We start from the raw sequence: 18,736 nt of genomic DNA, 5'->3' as shown, positions 1-18,736 counted from the left end.
ATAAGCTCCCGCCTAGCGGATCGGCTGTTTATAAGCACCGCGGAGGAGATCGCGGAGCCTCATTGCAGTTCCAGCGGCCAGCACACTTGCGCACGCCACCCGGTTCTACCGGGAGGCCGTGCGCACGCGCCAAGTGGCCGAAATAAGCTCCCACCTAGCGGATCGGCTGTTTATGAGCTCTGCGGAGGAGACTGCAGAGCCTCATTGCACTTCCAGTAGCTAGGACATTCGCACACGCCGCCCGGCTCCACCGGGAGGCCATGCGCCCGCGCCAAGTGGCCGAAATAAGCTCCCGCCTAGCGGATCGGCTGTTTATAAGCACCTTGGAGTTGATTGCGGAGCCTGATTGCACTTCCAGCGGCCAGCACACTCGCGCACGCCACCCGGAGAAACCGGGAGGCCGTGCGCACGCACCAAGTGGCCGAAATAAGCTCCGGCCTAGCGGATCGGCCGTTTATAAGCACCGCGGAGGAGATCGCGGAGCCTGATTGCACTTCCAGCGGCCAGCACACTCGCGCACGCTTCCCGGTCCCACCGGGAGGCCGTGCGCACGCACCAAGTGGCCGAAATAAGCTCCCGCCTAGCGGACCGGCTGTTTATAAGCACCGCGGAGGAGACCGCAGAGCCTCATTGCACTTCCAGCGGCCAGCACACTCGCGCACGCTTCCCGGTTCCACCGGGAGGCCGTGCGCACGCGCCAGGTGGCCGAAATAAGCTCCCTTCTAGCGGATTGGCTGTTTATAAGCACCGCGGAGGAGATCGCAGAGCCTCATTGCACTTCCAGTGGCCAGCACACTCGCGCACACCGCTCGGCTCCACCGGGAGGCCGTGCGCACGCGCCGTGGCCGAAATAAGCTCCCGCCTAGCGGATCGGCTGTTTATAAGCACTGCGGAGGAGATCGCGGAGCCTCATTGCACTTCCAGCGGCAAGCACACTCGCGCACGCCGCCCGGAACAACCGGGAGGACGTGCGCATGCGCCAAGTGGCCAAAATAAGCTCCCGCCTCTCGGAGCGGCTGTTTATAAGCACCGGGGAGGAGATCGCAGAGCTTCATTGCACTTCCAGCGGCCAGCACACTCGCGCACGCCGCCCGGAGCAACCGGGAGGCCGTGCGCACTCGCCAAGTGGCCGAAATAAGCTCCCGCCTAGCGGATTGGCTGTTTATAAGCACCGCGGAGGAGATCGCGGAGCCTCATTGCACTTCCAGCGGCCAGCACACTCGCGCACGCCGCCCGGAACAACCGGGAGGCGGTGCGTGTTAGAGATTTGCTCACTCCAACTTATTTTGCAAGAACCACACGGGAGACAAGCAAGTCCTTTTTAGACACCTGCAGGTGGAGAGTTCACTCGTTCAAGGAATGAAGTCTGAACCCTCGTTCCTGCGAGGGGATATTTATTAAGAGAAACAGAGTGGGGGTTGAGAGTGGGGGTCAGAGTAGACAAATGGCCGAAGCCCCTGGCTGATCAAAGCACAGCAGGGGGTCCTTCACGATGTTGTGTGAACAAAACAACTTTGATTGCTTCCTCTGCAGCTAGTCAATCAGTTCAAAAGATCTTAGCACTTTGTTCTACTACTTTTGTTAAGACAGGACAAGCGAGTTTAATTATTACAGGTTACATTCCAACATAATCATAGGATCAAACTAACCTGAAAACCCTAACATCTCCCTCCTGATTTATCATATGATTATGCCACCCCAAACAACAAAGACAAGCAAGAAAACATATATACGTATAATGAAGAAAGCAGAATGGTAAAAATAAAAACAACAAACAATGATAGCAACACTATCCAGTGAAGATGAGGCATTACCTCAATACCCCAGATCAAACTTATTGTGTAAGCGAAAAACCTGCTGGCCAGATGTTATTAGCAGGAAAATTCTTACACGGCCCCGTTGCCACAGGCGACCAGAATGCTATCAATAATAAAAAAAATAAAAAGAAAAACACAGAACAGCATCTACGCAATCCACGTCTCATTATCATTATCACATCTGTCACGTCTAAGAAGTTGTATATGTGCTCGCGTTTTCGTCAGCTGATGATGTTGTAGTCTGTTGGTGAGGTCTGTCACACACACTGGCGCACACGCTCGTGTCCAGTTGGCGGGCAGCATCGGATAAACCTTGTGACCACAAAGCCACCAGCCATTCTGTATGAAGTATGTTCCGTTCGATGGTGTAGCCATGTTGGTTGGAGAGCCCTTACACCTTGAAAATGGCTCTCTCATCCTGGCACACAGCGGTGATGTCCAAAGCTCCCATCCAGTTCCCTCCTGGAGAGCAGTCATCGTCAATGCATTTGTGGGTCCTGCAACCTTGGATGTGTAGTCAGCAAGACTTAGAATGGTCCCTCCTGTCGTGGCTGGCCCAGTTCCTTCTTTTGATGACTTTGATGTAGACCCAGTCTCCTGGATTGATGGGGTTGTCGACCTGTGAGGAGGAAAGATCAAGCGGCAGTAAATTTGTCTTTGACACAGTTTGAGCGTCCTGATCATATAATCTGCCAAGGACTGCTCTTCATTTGTTGTTTGCAACTCTCGTAGTCAATTGTCGTGCCCATTTAACTGGCAAATAGGAGTGTTTGCGGGAAGAGTTTGAACACCTCCTAATGATTCCCTTTAACCAAAAACTATTTATGACAGGGGCGTTCCCATCTATTGCCTCCTGGTTTATAAGAGATTGTCTTACCCATGCCTTCTTTCTCCTCACACGCTCGCACCCACACAGGGTGTGAACACACACACACACACACACACAGAACACACAGACAAATAGATTCTAATCCATCTCTCATGTAGCTTCTTTTGATAGAATCTCCTATTGGTAACTGTATAGCAGACGTTTGAGCATATAATCCCATACTCTGCTCTCTCGCTTCTACTTTTTCCTGTCGGTGCAGTCGTATGTGGCCCCTATTGCAGTCATTGTCTTGTTAACTGTCGCCGTGTGACTCCTATGCATGATTGTGTGAATGTCAAAAATTGAACGTACCTAACTTTCTGACCATCAGACCTCCACTGTGGTACAAAAAACCTTACTGTTGTGTTGAGTAGGTACATTGAGCAACCTAGCTCCCTCCTGACTGCCAAATGTCCTGTTCTAAAATTTATATAACTCGACCTCTACGTCTTATGCTTGATGAGCCAAAATATCAGATCTTACTCTTGTTTCCTACAGTTTTAGCCTATTTGTTTTATCCAAATCCGTTCAATCTCTGATTATAATGCTTTTCTCTGTAGCCCTACGTATTTTTCAAATTTTTATTTATTTATTTATCAAATCTCCTCAGTTCTGTCAAACTCAGTGCACAATGAATCTCCCTTCCACTTTGAACCAAGCTTCACCAAATTTGGTAACGCCGTAGCAAGGAGTGCGATTTGGTTGTCGGACGCTCCAAGTGCATATCTTTTTGCCGCACTTCACCCTCTCAAGTTGGTGTTCTTTTGTTGTTGCTTCAGAGCGACCCCATCCATCACTCTTGAATGAGTCCATTGTTCAAATGAGTCAATTTTCATCATTGTGAGTTCCTCCGCTTTTCACTGTCTTTTCTCGTCCCCGAGGATGTTGTCTGTCCTCCGGAGTGTACTTGCCCCTCTCCAAGCACAACAGTAGTCTTTTCTTGTCCTTCGCCAAAGGTCAAAGGTGCTTCAGAGCCAGGCACCATTTTGTAGTTGTTCACGGCTGCAGGCGAAGTCTCGGATTGGGTTTCAGGGACCCTGACACTGAGAATGACAGGCTGGGACATCAAACTTGTAAGACTATCTCCAAATGTAGCTGCTTCCATCAATTTGCTGGTAACGTTTGTTTACCAAACTTCAAATTCTTCTAATAACAGCGGTCTCGTTTTTATATCGTAAATCCTGCAACTCATCCTATTTTTTTTTTTTTTTTTGCAACATTTTATCTATAGTTCCAATTTAATCGGACAGTATGTTGTCTTTCACTATCATTATTGAAAATCAACTCATCGAGGTCTGCGTTCCACATCAAACCCTGATCTGTATGTCTTGACCTCTCACATGTTATTGTCATGCTTGCTCAAAAATGTGACTTCGAGTATGGTGCTGTGAATTCTCAATCTCCCCAATGAAATTGGATCCCACCTCGTAGTTCTTATCGTTCTCATGTTCCTGTTAGCCTGCAATTTTCCAAATCAAAAATGTTTTCTTTTAACTGTCTTTCTTTTGAACCTCTAAATCTCTCGTGTTGCTAACCTATCTACACCAGAACAAATTTTTTTTACCACAGTATAACACCAAATGTATTCGAAAATTCATTGTCATAAAGTGTTGTATTCTTACTATCTTCCAATATCTGTCCTACTCACTCCCTCCTTTTGAGGCTTGGCAACGCCCATGCCTCACACCTTGACAAACTTTTTGGGATAATGCGTTCTGTACTACATATGATTCCATCATCATTTAATTTGACTTTCTTTCCAAAACGCTTCTCAATTTCTCAGTTCACACATCTTCTACATGTGTTACTGGTTCTCCAGTTTTTTTCTAGTTAATTATCAATCCAAAAGCTACGTGTTTCTTTCTAACATTCAACCTGCTCAAAATCACTCTTTCATCAAAGTCGCTCTACTAATTTTCTATAGTAGTCGCCAACGACTTCAACCATTCAACCTTTCATTCAGGCAATCATTCATCAATGCTCATCATATGCATCTCACACAGTCTCCAAAAAGGAGTCATACTATCACATTGGTCCCAATTCATCCAAGCTCACCACACAGCATTCATATATCATTTTCAACTCAGGTTTCCTGGTACAACAATCCACCAGTCCAAAAAAAACTTAACTAAAACAAACAACTGGCAAATTAATCTGAATTTTTTCTTTGTTTTTAAATTTGAAGAACTCAATCTCTCAGATTTAGCTTGCATTTAGAAGTTTGTATAATTTTATAACACAACCAATCAATTATTCCTATTAAATGTAGCATTGCAAAATCTTAAATTCACAATTTAGCTTCTTCCAATTCCTGAAAGCATGTTCTGTCGTTTTTTTTTTTTTCCTTCATCGAATTTCTCATGTGAGCTCGACACTTAACATGCACTAGTGTGGATTAGTTTCTGCTCGCAAACAGATTTCTCTCTTTTCCTCTCATTTTTATTTGTCAAAATTGTTTCTGTTCTGCGGTGTAAATTGAATAGACAACAGTCTAGCAAATTTCTTTATATTAAAAGTTTAGCCAATCTTCATCAATTTGGGACTTTAATTTTAACTTTAACACATACGCACACACATGCACAGCTCTCGCGTGCAGAAGGTAGGTCTCAGCAACAATGATTCGTCACAGGCTGGCCATTTCCTGTGGTCGATCATGAGCTGGTCCCTCCCATGCACACGAGGACAGCACATTCTAATTTTATTTATTTATCTTCTAGAAGCAAGTTGCATTTCTTTACCACTTGATTTGCATATTTTAATTTAGTGTAACACAAATTGATCTCTAGTCATTTGTAATTTGCCACCTTATTATTATTATTATTATTATTATTATTATTATTATTATTATTATTATTATTATTATTATTATCATTAAACTCCTCTTGCCCCTCGCTTGAGCCGCGGCTTGAGCTGCGGCCTTGCACTCGCTCACAGGGGCCTTATTGTCTCCTGGTCTGACAAACACTTGTGACCTCATCAGTTTTCATCTTTCTTGCTTTTGTCTCTTGAATTCGTTCTCATCTCTTTGTGAAGATTTCAACCACACTCTAGCACTTCTACTACTTCTTCCACATTTCAAATTTCCTTGTATTCCATACATATTCTTTCACTTCAGCATGTATTGCATACAATTAAGAAATCTACTTGCCATGAACCTCTCATCTCAAAGAAGAGCAGAGCAAGAGATTTACTATTCTTATTTCCCATCTTAATTTTAGTAGTTTAAGGTTTTACAATTTTTTTCAGTGGTCAACGCGGCACTCTCTAGCTGCCAAGAGCACTTTTTACTGTGCGCACCCAACCAGAGTGACGGGAGGAGCACATTTCAGAAAACGTGCTCAGCTCGTCGAGAAAATGCGATTGAAGCAATAAAATTGAAAATGCACCTAAAACCTAAACCAAACGATGCAGGTGCTTATTTATTCATGCGCAGTGGTCAACGCGGCACTCTCTAGCTGCCAAGAGCACTTTTTACTGTGCGCACCCAACCAGAGTGACGGGAGGAGCACATTTCAGAAAACGTGCTCAGCTCGTCGAGAAAATGCGATTTAAGCAATAAAATTAAAAATGCACCTAAAACCTAAACCAAACGATGCAGGTGCTTATTTCTTCGTGCGCAGTGCTCAACGCGGCACTCCCTAGCTGCCAGGAGCACTTTTTACTATGCGCGCACAACCAGAGCGACGGGAGGAGCACATTTCAGAAAACGTGCTCAGCTCGTCGAGAAAATGCGATTTAAGCAATAAAATTTAAAATGCACCTAAAACCTAAACCAAACGTTGCAGGTGCTTATTTCTTTGTGCGCAGTGGTCAACGCGGCACTCTTTAGCTGCCAAGAGCACTTTTTACTATGCACACCCAACCAGAGTGACGGGAGGAGCACATTTCAGAAAACGTGCTCAGCTCGTCGAGAAAATGCGATTTAAGCAATAAAATTAAAAATGCACCTAAAACCTAAACCAAACGTTGCAGGTGGTTATTTCTTCATGCGCAGTGGTCAACGCGGCACTCCCGAGCTGCCAAGAGCACTTTTTACTGTGCGCAACCAACCAGAGCGACGGGAGGAGCACATTTCAGAAAACGTGCTCAGCTCGTCGAGAGAATGCGATTTAAGCAATAAAATTAAAAATGCACCTAAAACCTAAACCAAACGTTGCAGGTGCTTATTTCTTCGTGCGCAGTGGTCAACGCGGAACTCCCTAGCTGCCAGGAGCTCTTTTTACTGTGCGCACCCAACCAGAGCGACGGGAGGAGCACATTTCAGAAAACGTGCTCAGCTCGTCGAGAAAATGCGATTTAAGCAATAAAATTAAAAATGCACCTAAAACCTAAACCAAACGTTGCAGGTGCTTATTTCTTCGTGCGCAGTGCTCAACGCGGCACTCCCTAGATGCCAGGAGCACTTTTTACTGTGCGCACCCAACCAGAGTGACGGGAGGAGCACATTTCAGAAAACGTGCTCAGCTCGTCGAGAAAATGCGATTTAAGCAATAAAATTAAAAATGCACCTAAAACCTAAACCAAACGTTGCAGGTGCTTATTTCTTCGTGCGCAGTGGTCAACGCGGAACTCCCTAGCTGCCAGGAGCTCTTTTTACTGTGCGCACCCAACCAGAGCGACGGGAGGAGCACATTTCAGAAAACGTGCTCAGCTCGTCGAGAAAATGCGATTTAAGCAATAAAATTAAAAATGCACCTAAAACCTCAACCAAATGTTGCAGGTGCTTATTTCTTCGTGCGCAGTGCTCAACGCGGCACTCCCTAGCTGCCAGGAGCACTTTTTACTGTGCGCACCCAACCAGAGTGGGGGGAGGAGCACATTTCAGAAAACGTGCTCAGCTCGTCGAGAAAATGCGATTTAAGCAATAAGATTAAAAATGCACCTAAAACCTTAACCAAACGTTGCAGGTGCTTATTTCTTCATGCGCAGTGGTCAACGCGGCACTCTCTAGCTGCCAGGAGCACTTTTTACTGTGCGCACCCAACCAGAGTGACGGGAGGAACACATTTCAGAAAACGTGCTCAGCTCGTCGAGAAAATGCGATTTAAGCAATAAAATTAAAAATGCACCTAAAACCTAAACCAAACGTTGCAGATGCTTATTTCTTCATGCGCAGTGGTCAACGCGGCACTCTCTAGCTGCCAAGAGCACTTTTTACTGTGCGCACCCAACCAGAGTGACGGGAGGAGCACATTTTAGAAAACGTGCTCAGCTCGTCGAGAAAATGTGATTTAAGCAATAAGATTAAAAATGCACCTAAAACCTAAACCAAACGTTGCAGGTGCTTATTTCTTCATGCGCAGTGGTCAACGCGGCACTCTCTAGCTGCCAGGAGCACTTTTTACTACGCGCACCCAACCAGAGCGACGGGAGGAGCACATTTCAGAAAACGTGCTCAGCTCGTCGAGAAAATGCGATTTAAGCAATAAAATTAAAAATGCACCTAAAACCTAAACCAAACGTTGCAGGTGCTTATTTCTTCGTGCGCAGTGGTCAACGCGGCACTCCCGAGCTGCCAAGAGCACTTTTGACTGTGCGCACCCAACCAGAGCGACGGGAGGAGCACATTTCAGAAAACGTGCTCAGCTCGTCGAGAGAATGCGATTTAAGCAATAAAATTAAAAATGCACCTAAAACCTAAACCAAACGTTGCAGGTGCTTATTTCTTCGTGCGCAGTGGTCAACGCGGAACTCCCTAGCTGCCAGGAGCTCTTTTTACTGTGCGCACCCAACCAGAGCGACGGGAGGAGCACATTTCAGAAAACGTGCTCAGCTTGTCGAGAAAATGCGATTTAAGCAATAAAATTAAAAATGCACCTAAAACCTAAACCAAACGTTGCAGGTGCTTATTTCTTCTTGCGCAGTGGTCAACGCGGCACTCTCTAGCTGCCAGGAGCACTTTTTACTATGCGCGCCCAACCAGAGCGACGGGAGGAGCACATTTCAGAAAACGTGCTCAGCTCGTCGAGAAAATGCGATTTAAGCAATAAAATTAAAAATGCACCTAAAACCTAAACCAAACGTTGCAGGTGCTTATTTCTTCATGCGCAGTGGTCAACGCGGCACTCTATAGCTGCCAGGAGCACTTTTTACTACGCGCACCCAACCAGAACGACGGGAGGAGCACATTTCAGAAAACGTGCTCAGCTCGTCGAGAAAATGCGATTTAAGCAATAAAATAAAAAATGCACCTAAAACCTAAACCAAACGTTGCAGGCGCTTATTTCTTCGTGCGCAGTGGTCAACGCGGCACTCCCTAGCTGCCAGGAGCTCTTTTTACTGTGTGCACCCAACCAGAGCGACGGGAGGAGCACATTTCAGAAAACGTGCTCAGCTCGTCGAGAGAATGCGATTTAAGCAATAAAATAAAAAATGCACCTAAAACCTAAACCAAACGTTGCAGGTGCTTATTTCTTCGTGCGCAGGGGTCAACGCGATACTCCCTAGCTGCCAGGAGCTCTTTTTACTGTGCGCACCCAACCAGAGCGACGGGAGGAGCACATTTCAGAAAACGTGCTCAGCTCGTCGAGAGAATGCGATTTAAGAAATAAAATAAAAAATGCACCTAAAACCTAAACCAAATGTTGCAGGTGCTTATTTCTTCGTGTGCAGTGGTCAACGCGGCACTCCCTAGCTGCCAGGAGCTCTTTTTACTGTGTGCACCCAACCAGAGCGACGGGAGGAGCCCATTTCAGAAAACGTGCTCAGCTCGTCGAGAAAATGCAACTTAAGCAATAAAATTAAAAATGCACCTAAAACCTAAACCAAACGTTGCAGGTGCTTATTTCTTCGTGCGCAGTGCTCAACGCGGCACTCCCTAGCTGCCAGGAGCACTTTTTACTGTGCGCACCCAACCAGAGTGACGGGAGGAGCACATTTCAGAAAACGTGCTCAGCTCGTCGAGAAAATGCGATTTAAGCAATAAAATTAAAAATGCACCTAAAACCTAAACCAAACGTTGCAGGTGCTTATTTCTTCATGCGCAGTGGTCAACGCGGCACTCTCTAGCTGCCAAGAGCACTTTTTACTGTGCGCACCCAACCAGAGTGACGGGAGGAGCACATTTCAGAAAACGTGCTCAGCTCGTCGAGAAAATGCGATTTAAGCAATAAGATTAAAAATGCACCTAAAACCTAAACCAAACGTTGCAGGTGCTTATTTCTTCATGCGCAGTGGTCAACGCGGCACTCTCTAGCTGCCAGGAGCACTTTTTACTACGCGCACCCAACCAGAGCGACGGGAGGAGCACATTTCAGAAAACGTGCTCAGCTCGTCGAGAGAATGCGATTTAAGAAATAAAATAAAAAATGCACCTAAAACCTAAACCAAACGTTGCAGGTGCTTATTTCTTCGTGCGCAGTGGTCAACGCGGCACTCCCTAGCTGCCAGGAGCTCTTTTTACTGTGCGCACCCAACCAGAGCGACGGGAGGAGCACATTTCAGAAAACGTGCTCAGCTCGTCGAGAAAATGCGATTTAAGCAATAAAATTAAAAATGCACCTAAAACCTAAACCAAACGTTGCAGGTGCTTATTTCTTCATGCGCAGTGGTCAACGCGGCACTCTCTAGCTGCCAGGAGCACTTTTTACTACGCGCACCCAACCAGAGCGACGGGAGGAGCACATTTCAGAAAACGTGCTCAGCTCGTCGAGAGAATGCGATTTAAGCAATACAATAAAAAATGCACCTAAAACCTAAACCAAACGTTGCAGGTGCTTATTTCTTCGTGCGCAGCGGTCAACGCGGCACTCCCTAGCTGCCAGGAGCTCTTTTTACTGTGTGCACCCAACCAGAGCGACGGGAGGAGCACATTTCAGAAAACGTGCTCAGCTCGTCGAGAGAATGCGAATTAAGCAATAAAATAAAAAATGCACCTAAAACCTAAACCAAACGTTGCAGGTGCTTATTTCTTCGTGCGCAGTGGTCAACGCGGAACTCCCTAGCTGCCAGGAGCTCTTTTTACTTTGCGCACCCAACCAGAGCGACGGGAGGAGCCCATTTCAGAAAACGTGCTCAGCTCGTCGAGAAAATGCGATTTAAGCAATAAAATTAAAAATGCACCTAAAACCTAAACCAAACGTTGCAGGTGCTTATTTCTTCATGCGCAGTGGTCAACGCGGCACTCTCTAGCTGCCAGGAGCACTTTTTACTATGCGCGCCCAACCAGAGCGACGGGAGCAGCACATTTCAGAAAACGTGCTCAGCTCGTCGAGAGAATGCGATTTAAGCAATAAAATTAAAAATGCACCTAAAACCTAAACCAAACGTTGCAGGTGCTTATTTCTTCGTGCGCAGTGGTCAACGCGGCACTCCCTAGCTGCCAGGAGCTCTTTTTACTGTGCGCACCCAACCAGAGCGACGGAAGGAGCACATTTCAGAAAACGTGCTCAGCTTGTCGAGAAAATGCGATTTAAGCAATAAAATAAAAAATGCACCTAAAACCTAAACCAAACGTTGCAGGTGCTTATTTCTTCTTGCGCAGTGGTCAACGCGGCACTCTCTAGCTGCCAGGAGCACTTTTTACTATGCGCGCCCAACCAGAGCGACGGGAGGAGCACATTTCAGAAAACGTGCTCAGCTCGTCGAGAGAATGCGATTTAAGCAATAAAATTAAAAATGCACCTAAAACCTAAACCAAACGTTGCAGGTGCTTATTTCTTCATGCGCAGTGGTCAACGCGGCACTCCCTAGCTGCCAGGAGCTCTTTTTACTGTGCGCACCCAACCAGAGCGACGGAAGGAGCACATTTCAGAAAACGTGCTCAGCTTGTCGAGAAAATGCGATTTAAGCAATAAAATTAAAAATGCACCTAAAACCTAAACCAAACGTTGCAGGTGCTTATTTCTTCTTGCGCAGTGGTCAACGCGGCACTCTCTAGCTGCCAGGAGCACTTTTTACTATGCGCGCCCAACCAGAGCGACGGTAGGAGCACATTTCAGAAAACGTGCTCAGCTCGTCGAGAAAATGCGATTTAAGCAATAAAATTAAAAATGCACCTAAAACCTAAACCAAACGTTGCAGGTGCTTATTTCTTCATGCGCAGTGGTCAACGCGGCACTCCCGAGCTGCCAAGAGCACTTTTTACTGTGCGCACCCAACCAGAGCGACGGGAGGAGCACATTTCAGAAAACGTGCTCAGCTCGTCGAGAGAATGCGATTTAAGCAATAAAATTAAAAATGCACCTAAAACCTAAACCAAACGTTGCAGGTGCTTATTTCTTCGTGCGCAGTGGTCAACGCGGAACTCCCTAGCTGCCAGGAGCTCTTTTTACTGTGCGCACCCAACCAGAGCGACGGGAGGAGCACATTTCAGAAAACGTGCTCAGCTCGTCGAGAAAATGCGATTTAAGCAATAAAATTAAAAATGCAGCTAAAACCTAAACCAAACGTTGCAGGTGCTTATTTCTTCGTGCGTAGTGCTCAACGCGGCACTCCCTAGCTGCCAGGAGAACTTTTTACTGTGCGCACCCAACCAGAGTGACGGGAGGAGCACATTTCAGAAAACGTGCTCAGCTCGTCGAGAAAATGCGATTTAAGCAATAAAATTAAAAATGCACCTAAAACCTAAACCAAACGTTGCAGGTGCTTATTTCTTCATGCGCAGTGGTCAACGCGGCACTCTCTAGCTGCCAGGAGCACTTTTTACTACGCGCACCCAACCAGAGCGACGGGAGGAGCACATTTCAGAAAACGTGCTCAGCTCGTCGAGAGAATGCGATTTAAGCAATAAAATAAAAAATGCACCTAAAACCTAAACCAAACGTTGCAGGTGCTTATTTCTTCGTGCGCAGCGGTCAACGCGGCACTCCCTAGCTGCCAGGAGCTCTTTTTACTGTGTGCACCCAACCAGAGCGACGGGAGGAGCACATTTCAGAAAACGTGCTCAGCTCGTCGAGAGAATGCGATTTAAGCAATAAAATAAAAAATGCACCTAAAACCTAAACCAAACGTTGCAGGTGCTTATTTCTTCGTGCGCAGTGGTCAACGCGGCACTCTCTAGCTGCCAGGAGCACTTTTTACTATGCGCGCCCAACCAGAGCGACGGGAGGAGCACATTTCAGAAAACGTGCTCAGCTCGTCGAGAGAATGCGATTTAAGCAATAAATATAAAAATGCACCTAAAACCTAAACCAAACGTTGCAGGTGCTTATTTCTTCGTGCGCAGTGGTCAACGCGGCACTCCCTAGCTGCCAGGAGCTCTTTTTACTGTGCGCACCCAACCAGAGCGACGGAAGGAGCACATTTCAGAAAACGTGCTCAGCTTGTCGAGAAAATGCAATTTAAGCAATAAATTTAAAAATGCACCTAAAACCTAAACCAAACGTTGCAGGTGCTTATTTCTTCTTGCGCAGTGGTCAACGCGGCACTCTCTAGCTGCCAGGAGCACTTTTTACTACGCGCGCCCAACCAGAGCGACGGTAGGAGCACATTTCAGAAAACGTGCTCAGCTCGTCGAGAGAATGCGATTTAAGCAATAAAATAAAAAATGCACCTAAAACCTAAACCAAACGTTGCAGGTGCTTATTTCTTCGTGCGCAGTGGTCAACGCGGAACTCCCTAGCTGCCAGGAGCTCTTTTTACTGTGCGCACCCAACCAGAGCGACGGGAGGAGCCCATTTCAGAAAACGTGCTCAGCTCGTCGAGAAAATGCAACTTAAGCAATAAATTAAAAATGCACCTAAAACCTAAACCAAACGTTGCAGGTGCTTATTTCTTCGTGCGCAGTGCTCAACGCGGAACTCCCTAGCTGCCAGGAGCACTTTTTACTGTGCGCACCCAACCAGAGTGACGGGAGGAGCACATTTCAGAAAACGTGCTCAGCTCGTCGAGAAAATGCGATTTAAGCAATAAAATTAAAAATGCACCTAAAACCTAAACCAAACGTTGCAGGTGCTTATTTCTTCGTGCGCAGTGGTCAACGCGGAACTCCCTAGCTGCCAGGAGCTCTTTTTACTTTGCGCACCCAACCAGAGCGACGGGAGGAGCCCATTTCAGAAAACGTGCTCAGCTCGTCGAGAAAATGCGATTTAAGCAATAAAATTAAAAATGCACCTAAAACCTAAACCAAACGTTGCAGGTGCTTATTTCTTCATGCGCAGTGGTCAACGCGGCACTCTCTAGCTGCCAGGAGCACTTTTTACTATGCGCGCCCAACCAGAGCGACGGGAGGAGCACATTTCAGAAAACGTGCTCAGCTCGTCGAGAGAATGCGATTTAAGCAATAAGATTAAAAATGCACCTAAAACCTAAACCAAACGTTGCAGGTGCTTATTTCTTCATGCGCAGTGGTCAACGCGGCACTCTCTAGCTGCCAGGAGCTCTTTTTACTGTGCGCACCCAACCAGAGCGACGGAAGGAGCACATTTCAGAAAACGTGCTCAGCTTGTCGAGAAAATGCGATTTAAGCAATAAAATTAAAAATGCACCTAAAACCTAAACCAAACGTTGCAGGTGCTTATTTCTTCTTGCGCAGTGGTCAACGCGGCACTCTCTAGCTGCCAGGAGCACTTTTTACTATGCGCGCCCAACCAGAGCGACGGTAGGAGCACATTTCAGAAAACGTGCTCAGCTCGTCGAGAAAATGCGATTTAAGCAATAAAATTAAAAATGCACCTAAAACCTAAACCAAACGTTGCAGGTGCTTATTTCTTCATGCGCAGTGGTCAACGCGGCACTCCCGAGCTGCCAAGAGCACTTTTTACTGTGCGCACCCAACCAGAGCGACGGGAGGAGCACATTTCAGAAAACGTGCTCAGCTCGTCGAGAAAATGCGATTTAAGCAATAAAATTAAAAATGCACCTAAAACCTAAACCAAACGTTGCAGGTGCTTATTTCTTCATGCGCAGTGGTCAACGCGGCACTCTCTAGCTGCCAGGAGCACTTTTTACTACGCGCACCCAACCAGAGCGACGGGAGCAGCACATTTCAGAAAACGTGCTCAGCTCGTCGAGAGAATGCGATTTAAGCAATAAAATAAAAAATGCACCTAAAACCTAAACCAAACGTTGCAGGTGCTTATTTCTTCGTGCGCAGTGGTCAACGCGGCACTCCCTAGCTGCCAGGAGCTCTTTTTACTGTGTGCACCCAACCAGAGCGACGGGAGGAGCACATTTCAGAAAACGTGCTCAGCTCGTCGAGAGAATGCGATTTAAGCAATAAAATAAAAAATGCACCTAAAACCTAAACCAAACGTTGCAGGTGCTTATTTCTTCGTGCGCAGTGGTCAACGCGGAACTCCCTAGCTGCCAGGAGCTCTTTTTACTTTGCGCACCCAACCAGAGCGACGGGAGGAGCCCATTTCAGAAAACGTGCTCAGCTCGTCGAGAAAATGCGATTTAAGCAATAAAATTAAAAATGCACCTAAAACCTAAACCAAACGTTGCAGGTGCTTATTTCTTCATGCGCAGTGGTCAACGCGGCACTCTCTAGCTGCCAGGAGCACTTTTTACTATGCGCGCCCAACCAGAGCGACGGGAGGAGCACATTTCAGAAAATGTGCTCAGCTCGTCGAGAGAATGCGATTTAAGCAATAAAATTAAAAATGCACCTAAAACCTAAACCAAACGTTGCAGGTGCTTATTTCTTCGTGCGCAGTGGTCAACGCGGCACTCCCTAGCTGCCAGGAGCTCTTTTTACTGTGCGCACCCAACCAGAGCGACGGAAGGAGCACATTTCAGAAAACGTGCTCAGCTTGTCGAGAAAATGCGATTTAAGCAATAAAATTAAAAATGCACCTAAAACCTAAACCAAACGTTGCAGGTGCTTATTTCTTCTTGCGCAGTGGTCAACGCGGCACTCTCTAGCTGCCAGGAGCACTTTTTACTATGCGCGCCCAACCAGAGCGACGGTAGGAGCACATTTCAGAAAACGTGCTCAGCTCGTCGAGAAAATGCGATTTAAGCAATAAAATTAAAAATGCACCTAAAACCTAAACCAAACGTTGCAGGTGCTTATTTCTTCATGCGCAGTGGTCAACGCGGCACTCCCGAGCTGCCAAGAGCACTTTTTACTGTGCGCACCCAACCAGAGCGACGGGAGGAGCACATTTCAGAAAACGTGCTCAGCTCGTCGAGAGAATGCGATTTAAGCAATAAAATTAAAAATGCACCTAAAACCTAAACCAAACTTTGCAGGTGCTTATTTCTTCGTGCGCAGTGGTCAACGCGGAACTCCCTAGCTGCCAGGAGCTCTTTTACTGTGCGCACCCAACCAGAGCGACGGGAGGAGCACATTTCAGAAAACGTGCTCAGCTCGTCGAGAAAATGCGATTTAAGCAATAAAATTAAAAATGCAGCTAAAACCTAAACCAAACGTTGCAGGTGCTTATTTCTTCGTGCGTAGTGCTCAACGCGGCACTCCCTAGCTGCCAGGAGCACTTTTTACTGTGCGCACCCAACCAGAGTGACGGGAGGAGCACATTTCAGAAAACGTGCTCAGCTCGTCGAGAGAATGCGATTTAAGCAATAAAATTAAAAATGCACCTAAAACCTAAACCAAACGTTGCAGGTGCTTATTTCTTCGTGCGCAGTGGTCAACGCGGCACTCTCTAGCTGCCAAGAGCACTTTTTACTGTGCGCACCCAACCAGAGTGACGGGAGGAGCACATTTCAGAAAACGTGCTCAGCTCGTCGAGAAAATGCGATGTAAGCAATAAGATTAAAAATGCACCTAAAACTAAAACCAAACGTTGCAGGTGCTTATTTCTTCATGCGCAGTGGTCAACGCGGCACTCTCTAGCTGCCAGGAGCACTTTTTACTACGCGCACCCAACCAGAGCGACGGGAGGAGCACATTTCAGAAAACGTGCTCAGCTCGTCGAGAGAATGCGATTTAAGCAATAAAATAAAAAATGCACCTAAAACCTAAACCAAACGTTGCAGGTGCTTATTTCTTCGTGCGCAGTGGTCAACGCGGAACTCCCTAGCTGCCAGGAGCTCTTTTTACTGTGCGCACCCAACCAGAGCGACGGGAGGAGCCCATTTCAGAAAACGTGCTCAGCTCGTCGAGAAAATGCAACTTAAGCAATAAATTAAAAATGCACCTAAAACCTAAACCAAACGTTGCAGGTGCTTATTTCTTCGTGCGCAGTGCTCAACGCGGCACTCCCTAGCTGCCAGGAGCACTTTTTACTGTGCGCACCCAACCAGAGTGACGGGAGGAGCACATTTCAGAAAACGTGCTCAGCTCGTCGAGAAAATGCGATTTAAGCAATAAAATTAAAAATGCACCTAAAACCTAAACCAAACGTTGCAGGTGCTTATTTCTTCGTGCGCAGTGGTCAACGCGGCACTCTCTAGCTGCCAAGAGCACTTTTTACTGTGCGCACCCAACCAGAGTGACGGGAGGAGCACATTTCAGAAAACGTGCTCAGCTCGTCGAGAAAATGCGATGTAAGCAATAAGATTAAAAATGCACCTAAAACCTAAACCAAACGTTGCAGGTGCTTATTTCTTCATGCGCAGTGGTCAACGCGGCACTCTCTAGCTGCCAGGAGCACTTTTTACTACGCGCACCCAACCAGAGCGACGGGAGGAGCACATTTCAGAAAACGTGCTCAGCTCGTCGAGAGAATGCGATTTAAGCAATAAAATAAAAAATGCACCTAAAACCTAAACCAAACGTTGCAGGTGCTTATTTCTTCGTGCGCAGTGGTCAACGCGGCACTCCCTAGCTGCCAGGAGCTCTTTTTACTGTGCGCACCCAACCAGAGCGACGGGAGGAGCACATTTCAGAAAACGTGCTCAGCTCGTCGAGAAAATGCGATTTAAGCAATAAAATTAAAAATGCACCTAAAACCTAAAGCAAACGTTGCAGGTGCTTATTTCTTCATGCGCAGTGGTCAACGCGGCACTCCCTAGCTGCCAGGAGCTCGTTTTACTGTGCGCACCCAACCAGAGCGACGGGAGGAGCACATTTCAGAAAACGTGCTCAGCTCGTCGAGAAAATGCGATTTAAGCAATAAAATTAAAAATGCACCTAAAACCTAAACCAAACGTTGCAGGTGCTTATTTCTTCATGCGCAGTGGTCAACGCGGCACTCTCTAGCTGCCAGGAGCACTTTTTACTACGCGCACCCAACCAGAGCGACGGGAGCAGCACATTTCAGAAAACGTGCTCAGCTCGTCGAGAGAATGCGATTTAAGCAATAAAATAAAAAATGCACCTAAAACCTAAACCAAACGTTGCAGGTGCTTATTTCTTCGTGCGCAGTGGTCAACGCGGCACTCCCTAGCTGCCAGGAGCTCTTTTTACTGTGTGCACCCAACCAGAGCGACGGGAGGAGCACATTTCAGAAAACGTGCTCAGCTCGTCGAGAGAATGCGATTTAAGCAATAAAATAAAAAATGCACCTAAAACCTAAACCAAACGTTGCAGGTGCTTATTTCTTCGTGCGCAGTGGTCAACGCGGAACTCCCTAGCTGCCAGGAGCTCTTTTTACTTTGCGCACCCAACCAGAGCGACGGGAGGAGCCCATTTCAGAAAACGTGCTCAGCTCGTCGAGAAAATGCGATTTAAGCAATAAAATTAAAAATGCACCTAAAACCTAAACCAAACGTTGCAGGTGCTTATTTCTTCATGCGCAGTGGTCAACGCGGCACTCTCTAGCTGCCAGGAGCACTTTTTACTATGCGCGCCCAACCAGAGCGACGGGAGGAGCACATTTCAGAAAATGTGCTCAGCTCGTCGAGAGAATGCGATTTAAGCAATAAAATTAAAAATGCACCTAAAACCTAAACCAAACGTTGCAGGTGCTTATTTCTTCGTGCGCAGTGGTCAACGCGGCACTCCCTAGCTGCCAGGAGCTCTTTTTACTGTGCGCACCCAACCAGAGCGACGGAAGGAGCACATTTCAGAAAACGTGCTCAGCTTGTCGAGAAAATGCGATTTAAGCAATAAAATTAAAAATGCACCTAAAACCTAAACCAAACGTTGCAGGTGCTTATTTCTTCTTGCGCAGTGGTCAACGCGGCACTCTCTAGCTGCCAGGAGCACTTTTTACTATGCGCGCCCAACCAGAGCGACGGTAGGAGCACATTTCAGAAAACGTGC

This window comes from Syngnathus floridae, chromosome 22, assembly GCF_059516105.1.
Source record: "Syngnathus floridae isolate MCC-2025c chromosome 22, RoL_Sflo_1.0, whole genome shotgun sequence".
Lineage (NCBI taxonomy): Eukaryota > Metazoa > Chordata > Actinopteri > Syngnathiformes > Syngnathidae > Syngnathus > Syngnathus floridae.
The sequence above is the reverse complement of the archived record's forward strand: the minus strand, read 5'-3'. Positions refer to the sequence as shown.